Source organism: Tupaia chinensis, unplaced genomic scaffold, assembly GCF_000334495.1.
Source record: "Tupaia chinensis unplaced genomic scaffold, TupChi_1.0 Scaffold000187_1, whole genome shotgun sequence".
NCBI lineage: Eukaryota > Metazoa > Chordata > Mammalia > Scandentia > Tupaiidae > Tupaia > Tupaia belangeri.
The window spans coordinates 5,919,247-5,930,711 of NW_006159662.1; the positions used below are offsets into that span (position 1 = coordinate 5,919,247).

The 11,465-nt window shown below is 45.3% G+C and overlaps 1 long non-coding RNA gene across 1 annotated transcript in view; it reads right to left on the minus strand.

Moving 5' to 3' along the window:
- The window catches only part of LOC102483052 (uncharacterized), a 40,874-nt gene extending 30,077 nt beyond the window's left edge, over window positions 1-10,797 (minus strand). The window contains exon 1 of the long non-coding RNA XR_334293.1: window positions 10,666-10,797. This is a non-coding gene — a long non-coding RNA (uncharacterized LOC102483052). The remainder of the gene's footprint in view (window positions 1-10,665) is intronic.
- Window positions 10,798-11,465: the final 668 nt, after the last annotated feature.

An 11,465-nucleotide genomic window follows, 5' to 3' on the forward strand; every position in this document is an offset into this window, starting at 1 on the left:
TTAATCAACTGCATGGGTCTGGGATGACAGTAAGTACGATGGTATTAGGTCAACATTCCGGAAACCAGCATACTCAACATTGAATATGAACAAGTCTTGGATTTACCTAAAGGGATGTACTTTGAAAGCAAGCTTGTGGGCAGAATACAGTTCACACATGGGCTTTACTTGACCCTTAAAGTGTTTTTCTAAAACATGAATTAGTTACAGGATCTGCAGATGACATAATGGTGACGTCACTAGACTCCCACGTAGTCGAACATAGTTCAAGTTCTGGACCTGGCGACTTAAAACTCACTCCAGGTACATGTGCGTGTGTGCCCAAGATCCTGGGAGGAGAATGGAGGAGAAGGAATTGTGGCCTGGCCATCGCCCCTAGGGAGTGATTTCTCACTTTCTGTCCCTTGGAGAGCCTGTGTGTCCTATAGCAAAAGTCTTTCTTAAAAAAATAAAAAAGATTTAGTTGCTAATATTCACAAACCAAGATATTTCACAAAAATAAACAAAAACCCAAATCTACAATTTCTCTGAGCAAATGAAAGGTATGGCAAAACTAGACCTGTATCATGCCCCCATGATGAAGAAGGAGCAGGAATAGGGCTGGGCTGCTCCCCTTGTGAGGTGTGCCCCCTCCATTGGCTCTACCGGGTCCACCTCGCTCACACACATTGCCTGCTTAGCACTTGGATATGTTTGAGTCTAAGACCTCTGTTAGGGGCCAGCAAGTGGGGGGGAGGTTAAGGCGCTGGATCCCACATGGCTGACTAAGCGGTTCAAATCTCAGACTTGGCGGCTTGAAAATCACACCATGTGTGTGCATACCCAAAATCCCCAGAGGAGAAGGAATTGCACTGTGGCCACTCCCCCAGGGAGGTGATTTCTTCTTTCCTCTCCTTTCTCTCTGCCTCTCTCTGATGAGTACATGGACCCTATAGGAAAACAAACAAACAAACAAAAAAAAAAAAAAAAACTCTGAAAAAAGACTATTAACCCAGACCAGAACCACATCAAAGTTATCATTGATCTGAAGACTTTCTGGAAATAGGGGTTCAGAGTCCTCTTTTGAAGCTTATGTCTAATCTAGGTTGAGCTAGGGAATGTATCTTAACTCAAAATGAGAAGAAAACTAGAAAGTGACCCACAATGGAAGTACTACTGACATACTGGTCTGGAACCAGCAGGTGGCATGGAGGTTAAGGCACAGGATCCCACATGGCCAGACTCCAGACTGCAGTTTGTGTCCCGCATCCGGGAGCTTGAAATCATGCTGTGCTCGTGTGTGTGTGTGTGTGTGTGTGTGTGTGTGTAGCCAAAATTGCCAGAGAATGAAGGAGAAGGGATTGTGTCATAGCCATTCCCCCTGGACAGTGATTTCTCATTTTCCCTTTCTCTCTCTGTTTCTTTCTGGGAATCACACACACCCTATAGCAAAAACCAAAAGCTAATAATAATAAAAAAGTTTCATCTGTATGTGAAATGGAGTAGAGAAGAATGCCTGGATGGGAGGGGGCTCGCTCTTAGACGAGTCATTTGTCTCCGTTAGCACCTGTCTCTTCACCTATAAAATACAGGTGCTATTTCCACAGTCATAGTCCGGGACATATGTGCAAATCACCTGGAGGACTTTTTAAAGAAAATGCTGATGCCTAAGCTCCACCCAGGGCCAACTGGATATTATTCCTGGAGATGGGAGTTGAGGAATCAGTATTTTCCTGAAGTTCCCTAGGCGATTCTGGTGCACAGAGAAGGAGGAACAAGAGCAGATAGGATCTTCACAGCTCCTTCCCAGCCTCCAGTTCTGTGGCCTCAGAAGCAGTGCCAAGAGGACACATTTGCCCGCTAGTTTCTCATTTATGTCTGATTGCCAGCGACATTCACTTCACAGGGTGTTGTTGTTGTTGTTGTTTAAAAGGAGGCATAGTCAGAGCTTTTCGCTTCCACAGTAAGTCACTAAGAGAGGCCTGGACTAGAAGCCCAAGTTCCAATGCCCGCTCCCTTCGATTCATTCACCACAGCATCTCAGCACCACTTTTCCAAGGCCCTCTAATTCTCACGCTGTAAATCATTTAATCTGGAGAAGGCATCTAAATTGTTGCCGATTAAAAGAAACCAAGACTAGCCCAGCTGGGAAGCATAAGCTAAAGTACTGCTATGCAATGCTGGAGTCACCTGGGAGGCCAAGGTTCAGAACCCAGGTCGACCTGAACATGCCCAGCGTGACCATGTTCTGGCTGGCTGGGAGGCTGGAGGGTGGGGTGGAGAGGATCTGGTATGGTGAGACCCTATCAAGGATGCCTATCTCTCTCTCTTTCTCATGAAAGAGAGAAAGCAAAGTTCAAAAACTAAAGATACCAAGACCTGCCTATGTTGCTATTGAACTCCTAAGACATGGACTAGTCCCTACTGAGATAGGCTGGGAGTAGAAAAATACACATTGGATTTTACATACTTAATACCAAAAGAGCAAAATATCTCATTAATAATTTTTATATTTGTTACAAGTGGAAAGGATACTCTGTTAATACAGCAGGTTTAATAAAATATGCTGTTAATGGGACCAGCAGTTGGCGTAATGGCTGTGTCGCTGGACTCCCATGTAGTCGACTGCAGTTCGCGTCCCAGACCTGGTGGCTTAAAACTCACGCCGGGCGCGTGTGCGTGCGTGCCCAAGATCCCGAGAGGAGAATGGAGGAGAAGGGATTGCGGCGTGGCCATCTCCCCTGGGGGTGATTTCTCGCTTTCTATATCTCTGTCTCTCTCTCTCTGTCTGTCTGGTGAGCGCACGCACCCTATAGCAAAAACCTCTAAAAAAAAAAATGCTGTTAAGATGAACTTCCCATTTCTTATGTGGCTCACAGCTGCATTTGTATTAGCACTGGGTAAGAGATGCTGTCTTGAAACTTTAGTTATACCACTTAGGTTTTTTTTTTTTTTTTTTTTAAATAAAAACAACTGCTCATAATGAACTAAGCTGTGGGTTGAAAAACATCTAATTGGGTCAGCCAGTGGCATGGTGGTTAAGGTGACTGGATCCCACATGGCTGTGTGGTTCAAATCCCAGACCAGAAGCTTGAGAAATAGGCCGGGGGCATGTGCATGCATACCCAAGATACACAAAGGAGGAAGAGATGGAGGAGAAGGGATTGTGGCATGGCCATGTCCCTTGAGGGGTGCTTTACCTCTCCCCATCCCTATGAGTACACATGCTCTCTGGCAAAATTAAAAAGAAAAGAAAAGCATTCAATTACAAGTCTTATTGCACAGGGTCATAATTGAAACTGCACAAATCCTAAGTACTACATACACAGTAGGACACTTTTGTACACCCCTATATGACCCTTGGGAGAATCCTATGATGGGGAGGTCACTGTTTATTTCCCCGATCTTTCCACCTAGTATTACGAATATGATTTTAGCATATCCACCTGTCCACATTTTCCATATTTGCACACTCCCACCTGTTCTGTCCTTAAGCAGGAAACACAAATGGTAGATCACAAGCTAAATTAACAAGTTAGAGAGGACAGGCAAATGTTCGATTCCCTGCAACTTTGTTTTTCATTACTGGTCTCTCCAAGGCTTCAGAGCAGTTGTTTCTGTGGTCTTGTGGGATCTCCAGCCAAAAGGCCTGAGATTAGCAGTGTTGGCCTCCGTCCTTGCCTTATCATACAGCCAAGATAGAGGGCAGGGAGGGAAAAACATGGAGCCTGCGTGTTTGGAAATAGGGCCAGCTTTAAGGGCAGAAAGAGTAGGCGACTGTCCAGAAGGTGCCAATTCCAGGGTGCCAGGACATTCGGGAGACTGCCCATTTCCTGGCTGCCGACCTTTGAGCTTGAGGCCTAAGGCCTCCCAGATGCACTCCACCTTTGTCATTTGTACCTTCCAAGGATACTTTTCAGAGCAATTCGATGCCATACATACAAACGGACTATGTGCGGCTGCCCTAAGCAGATTCTGATAAGACGGTTAGGAGTCTCCTGCCAGACGGGGAGGGAGGAAAAGGGTGCAGACGGGGAGGCGGGGAGAGCCGACAACACTCGTCATCTAGCTCCAGGTCTAGCCTGCGTCTGGCGCGACTGAGAAATGCTCCCATCGGAAGGGAGCTGACGCACCAGTGGGCACCCTGGGCCTGAAGCGATTCTCGGAGGCTCTTCACCATGCCTCACCGTGAGAATCGTCCTTCTTGGACTCCTCCTCGCCCTCTCCCAGGCCCACACCTGCCTCTGTTGGAGAGCTTCCTCCATGGTCTTGTTTACTTTCCTTCCTCCCCCACAAGCACAAAGACCTTGTCTTGTTCCCCTGTGAGTCCCAGGAACCCCACACAGTTCTCAGCACTTAAGCGATGGAGAAGCGTTTGATGAATGACTGCATGAATTCACTGACTGGTCTTGGGGTTACCAAGACAGTCTATCAATCCTGCTAGCGGCATTTGGAGGCGTGAAGGTTGCAAACCTCTCCATCAACCCATACCTGCATTTCTAAACTCTGGACGCAACATTTTGAAAGAAAGATGAAGGGGAAGAGGCAGAGGACAGGTCGGGGCTTGAAAAGATTACCACCCGTGGGCACACAGGCCTACTTGCACGCTGCCAAAAGATTGCGCTACACTTTCCCATGAACCTTTGTTACCGGTTTATCCCCAACCACACTAGGCTTCTGTGAGAAAGGCCATTAGGATGACTCGTTCTGCATTCAAATAAATATAAACCAAAGCATGTCAAAACTCTTCCCCCACAAGCATAGGGTATCACGCTTCTTAACACACTGACCCACCACCATTTTCCAGCTCTTGTGATTGCTGCAAGTAAGTATCTGGCACTCAGAGAGCTCAAGATTCCAGCACCAGTTGTGTGGCCTTGGAGAAGGAACACAGGGGGACTCTTTGTCCTCTGGGTTCTTCAGTGTGTTAAAGGGAGATAGTGGTCTATTCAATGGGAAGGAAGAAAGCTTAACATTAGCCTGCATAAAGCTCTTTGAAATGCATGAAGGGCACTACAGTGTATAAATCTAACACTTGCGCTAGTGTTCACTCGGAACTCTTGTCCTGACGTTTATAAACCCTCTCTGTGGGTATATGTACACACACACACTCTCTCTCTCTCTTTCTTTATGTCACTCATGCACCCTAATATATTTTAAGTTGCTGAATTGCTTTCGAAATTTTTAAGTAAATACATCATAACGATTACAAGGCATCTGTGTGATGTGGGCAATGTGAGCCTGCCGCGATAAGAACTGTTTGAGAAACGAAATCACATCAATGAAAGAATAGCAATGAATCAATGGATGAAATATTGGATTAGTGATGGCCCCTACGCCATCTGAGGCCAACCAAATGCTTTTTCTCCTCTCCTTGTAATTTAATCATTTTTCAACTACATTACGCTCTTAAAATCACCTTGATAAGCTACCTATGTTAAACACACACACACTCCTACACCCAGGTTAGGTGAAATAAAGGACAAATTGCAATCGAACTGTGGCTCTCCACTTCTGCTTATTCTGGAAACGGACGATATCCTGTTTCTTTTTTCCTCTCTCTGACAAGAATTTTCCATAACTTCTGCCTGCTGAAATGTGAAGTCAGGGGCCCCCTGATAGCCCATGGCAGAGACCATAACATAAAACTGAAGATGGAGCCAGGAGAGGACAAACTGATAGGTTACTTGTTTTTTTTAAGAACACGTATTTCAATGTGAACTCACTGGTTTGGAAGGTGGCTTTGTAAAGGTAGCACCGCTGAGAACAGTGCGAACAAGCCCGCCTCACACGTCTGTGCTCAGGCTTGCTGGGAGAGCCCACTCCACACACATCCAGGAATCTGAGGACGTAGCAGCATGGTGAAGTCATGCCTTAAGAATGCTCTCTCATTATCCTGACTCAGAGGGCGCAGGGAGCCACAGAAGGGATGTTGCACAATGATACCTTCTGTTCCGTCTGGTTTTCAAGAACTGCCCCTCACCCTACCGATGACCAGAGACTGATGTCACTGAGGTTAACTCCTTCGTGGCTTCTTTTTATGGTTCTTCTTTAAAAAATGGAAACTTTGCAGCCTAAGGGTTAGGCTTGTTGCTGGAGGGGAGAGTAGGGAAGAGAATGTCTAGGAGAGGTGAGTGGAAACAGAAGGGACTAGATGGAAGAAGAAGAACCAATTACAAAAGTCTATAAAACCAGCCAAGAAATCTGTTTGGGAAAATAGAAATCTAAGAGCTGTGGTTTGGCAAGTAACCCTGACTGGTAATGAGAAAGGCAGAGAGAGAAGGGAGGGGAGAGGAGAGGAGAGGGAAGAGAGGCAGAGGAGGTCAAGAAAGGAGGAACAGAGGAGGGAGTAAAGAGGGCAAGACTCACTCAGCATGGGACAAAAACACATCAGCCAGGGGCTTTATGAGGAACCCCAATGAGGGACTGGACATTAAAGATCAGGATAGGGCCAGGCAGTGGTGCAGCAGCACCGCGCCAGATCTGCACAAGAAAGGACCTGGGTTTGCATCCGGGACCTCTCTGAACACGTCAGGCACATGTGAATGCCCGCGAACCAGGCTGGCTGCGACCGGGGGTGGACTGGGTAGGAAGACTCTGTTGGGAGGTCCAGCTCTCTCTCTCTCTCTTACATGGAGGAAATAAATATATAAATGTGTTTGTTTGTTTTTTTTAAATCAGGACATACTACCCAATACAAGCCATTTGGTCACGTCTCTGGAACTGAAAGAAATAGCTGTGCTGATATCTTGTCCCGTGCCAGTGGACAAGCGTGTGTACACGTTTGAATGACTTCTTGAGGTTTCTGCCAAGGCTGAAATGGGGACCAGGAGGTCATAACTACCAATTCTGGTGAGGAACCTCCTCACAGGTCTCCACCATGTGATCCACGTGATATGTCAGACCCATGCACACGCACACATGCATTTACACACACACACACACAGGAAGGCACACAGTCCATGGCTCTCCATTGTACTTAGAATAAAAGCCAACCCCTGATCTTTTTTTTTTTTTAATTTTCTACATTAATTCACTATACACCATCACAACACACAAATGAATTTTCCATCCAAAATACACTGTGCATTGGTTCAATCAAGCACATCAACATACATGTTCTCAGCAAATAATTTTCCAATTCTTACATCCTGCATACCTTGCCCTTTGTCTTGCCATCCCTGATTTCCCATCTCCCAACCTCTGGCCAACCCCCGATCTTAAGACCTCACTGACCTTCCCTCACAGCGGTCACAGCGGTTTTCAGGTGCACTAGCTTCCTTTCATTCCCTTGAAATCCCTGCATGTTCTCTCCCCTTAAGACTTTCCCAGGTCTGAATTCTCTATCCTTGGAGAGCTGGCTCCTCTTCATCCTTTAGGTCTCGTCCAGGGAGGCCATCTCTGACCACCCTCTCTAAATGGTTCCCACTCTCCCCTGCTACTTCCAATAGTCTCTCCCATTGCTCCCTATTTGTGTCCAGACACAAATGATCACTTGTCAGTGTATATTGATTTGTCTACATGTCCTTGACACCCACTAGCCATCAATAATTATCTGTTGATTAAATGAATGGACGGGATGTTCCAGATTCCCTGATTTTTTACACTCAGCTTTGAATACTAGCAGCAGTCCCAACAACCCATCTTAACTTGAGCGTCTCCTCCACCTGGCTGCTCTCAGCCTAGTTCCCACCTATGCCTTGGAGATGACCCTGCTGCCTACAGGCACCTGAGCCTCGTTCCAGGGAAGGTGAGCAGCCGCCCTTGGAAAGGGCAGAGGCAGTGAGAGGCCACAAAGCATTGAAGAAAGAAATTAGAGTTAGCAATGATCTGATGCTCCTTCTGTGTCTTTAGAAAACCAGAAAGAGGAGGCTGGCTCCATGGCTTGCTTGGTGGTTGATTCAGTTGGATCCCACAAGGCTGACACTGTGCTTTGCTTCCTGGACCTGATGATTTGAGAAACACGCTAGGCATATGTGTGTGCCTGAAATCCCAAAATGAAGGAGAGATGGAGGAGAAGAGATTGCTGTGTGACCATGCCACATGGGCTTGCTTTCTCCCTTCCCTCTCTCTGAGGAGAACATGCACTCTCTTGGGAAGATTTTAAAAGAAAAAGGAAGAAAATGGACACACAAAAGAAAGAGCTCCGAAGAAAGAGAGAGTGGGGTGTAAATATTCTGTCAGGGTACATGCTCACGTGTGCGGCAGGTCCTTCCCGACTGTGACAAGGAGGAAACGCAGGCTTGGAAAGGAGGCTGGCTGCCTGCCCTTGCTCCGCCCTGCTCCCCCCAGGCTGGCCTTCCGGGGATTGCTCTATAATCCGCCACTTGCTTTGCACTTTCATCCAAACAAAATGTCACCAACTAACATCCACAAGTTGCTCAGTACTCATATTCCCATCCTCCTTTTGTTGTTCATTCATAATAAAGTGCATGCCTGTGCTGTAAAGACACAGAGAGAGAGAGAACGAGAGAGAGAGAAACAAGGGCTCAGTCATGAGCCCTTCCTCCAATCTTCTAACCTGCCAGGGTGCTGGGCATGTAGGCACAGGTCCTAAGGCACGTTTTTCAGGCTGATCAAACCCCAAGAACTCGAACCCCAGTCAGCATGTGTCTTCAAGCTCCACAAATCTAGCAGTTACTGGCTGCACCACAGAATCTGGTCTTCCCACCCTCTTGATAAGAAGGATTTCTTTGTTTGACTTGAGTATTTATCCATCCAGAAACACACTTAATGCCCAAATAGGATTCTTGACACTGTCATCCTTTCTGAAGGCTAGTCCTTCTCAGAGATGGAGGATCAGTCTGAAAATTAGACTCTTGGTCAAACATGTATGGCTTGAGTTTATCCAAAGTCCGAATAAATCAGATACTCTTTCTGGACAGAATTCAAATTCTTTCCTTTGGTAATACTTTTTCAGAAATTAAAAAAAAAAGTGATATGCTTTATGTTCTCAAAGTTCATATAATCATATCCAATCTTGTATCAGATGCTTCCATTCTCACAATGAAGTGTTTTGAAAAGTACAAAGCTTCCAAAAGGAATAAAGAAATCAAAGCCATTTGAACTTTGGAGAAATAGTTCAGTAATTTAGGATCCAAAAACTTTAATGAGTTTACCCACTCTTTGTGAAACAGCACAATAGACCGGCTACAATTCCCAACGAAGAGAATAAACGGAGAGAATTCTAAGAGATCTCCTAAAGGACATGCTCCTTTGGTTTTTTTTTTTGTTTTTTTTTTTTTCTTTTTTTAAAATTTTATGGTAGGGAGTTTGCCCATCTCTATTAGAGTCTGTTCCACAGAAGATTTGGATCTCAAATATCTGGCCAATGGAAGCCCCACAGACATTACTAAATTTCATACAGTTCTTGGATGGCTTGTGAGCCCCACACTGAATGTATCCTCACGATTAGGGATGAGGTCCTAAAATGTCACTCTGAAAACCAGGATAAAAAGCCATCACCATAACACTAACCACAATGGCCCCGTCACGTTAGCACATGCTGGTGAGCACTCGGCAGGCTAAGGCCGTATGGGGGGGTCTGGGTTCAGTTCCCTAAAAAGCCTGGTGAGGTGGTGTGGGTCTGAAGTGCCAGTTACTTGGGAGGCTGAGGTAGAAAGGGCTGGATGTAGTGAGGTCCTGTCTAAATTAAATACATACATAAATAACCACAATGGTATCACTAACTTGCGATTCATCTTTTACTTTTTATTTATTTCTTAATGTTTCTCCTCCTCCTCTTCCTCCTCCTTTTAAACGCCAGAGGGTGCTTCTGCTCACCAGAGAGAAAGAATGCCCCCAAATGGGGTCTGGGCACATCACGATCCCCTTTCCTCCCTTCCTTTCAGGATCTAGGGCGTGATCACCTATGCCCAAGCTGCCAGGGTGCAATTTGAATTAAGGTCTGCCAAGTGGGATCTGGCTCCCTTCACGCCATGCTTACCCACTGCACCATAAAGTTGGCCCTATTTTATTTTTATTGCCAGAGGACACATGTGCTTGAGAGAGAGAAGGAAAGAGAGAGAGAGAACACACTCCCAATGGGATGTGGTCACACCATAATCCTCTTTCCTCTGTTTCTTCAACCTCTCAGGATTCTGGGCACACATGCATATGCACCCAGCATGTTTTTCTTTCTCTTTTTTTTGGAGAGGTTTTTGCTATAGGGCGCTTGTGCTCGCCAGAAAGAGAGAGACAGAGAGACAGAAAGCAAAAAATCACCCCCCAGGGGAGATGGCCATGCCACAGTCCCTTCCTCCTCCATTTTCCTCTTGGTATCTTGGGCACGCACGCACACACACCTGGTGTGAGTTTAAGTCACCAGGTCTGGGACTCGAACCGCAGTCAACTACATGGGAGTCCAGCGACATAGCCATTACGCCAACTGCTGGCCCCATCCCAGCATGTTTTTCAAGCCACTAGGACCAGGATTCAAACTACAGTTGACCATGTGGGACCCGTTTCCTTAGGTACAATGCATAACCACTGAGCTATAGAGTCACCTAGATTAACATTTTAAAGAAGTAACAAGCTTTTAAAGATGTTTTATACATTTGTGGGTGATGTACCTTGGAGTACTCTCAAATCTCAGTAAGAACAATTAAACCCACATGAGTATGTAAATGATAATAGCTACAATTGTTGAGCAGCTACTGTGTGTCAGGCAAGTGCAAGAAATTTTACCTTCACTTTTTAATTGTTCATCCCAACAACTTGTGGATTTTCTCCATCTCAACTATGAAGATCTTGAGGTTCAAAGATGGGTGAAAGCTGTTCACAATCATACAGCAGGCACCACTGCTGAGATTTGAACCAAGATCTTCTCAACTCCAAATTGTGCTGCTAACGGAATAAATGGAAGAGAAATTGAGCAAGAAGTTAGTTAATTGAAACAAAGATGGTGATAAAATTCTTCAAGAGCTTTGAGGTTGAACAATCCAAATCAGTTTTCCAGACTACAGGGAAAGAAGTTTATTCCTTCAGGTCTCCTGAATCTTTTAGATATATCCCTTCAGAATACTTAGTTCCTGGGGCTGGCAGGTGGCATGGTGGTTAAAGCTGCTGGACTTCCACATGGCTGACTACGGTTGAGTCTCAGACCTGGTAGCTTGCTTTCTCACTTTCCCTCTCTCTTTCTGTCTTTCTCTGGTCAAATTAAAATAATAATAATGATAAAGTTGAGTAAAATAATTCTTTTTTAAAAAAGAAAAGAACACTCAATTCCCTTTGGTCTAATTCAATATTTGCCAGGACTTCTGATCTTTAATTTGATCTCCAGGGAATGCCTTTCCACTGGGAGGAAGTACTTGTGCATGTGATCAGGATCATTTGCCAGCTGTATTCTCTTAGATAGAATAATCATTTGGTCAGGAGGGGACAAATCAGTGTCTTCCGAGTGGGATTGTTAGGAATCAATTCCTAAAAAGATAAGTTCTGAATAAACTAACATACATACACATACACACATATATATACATACATGT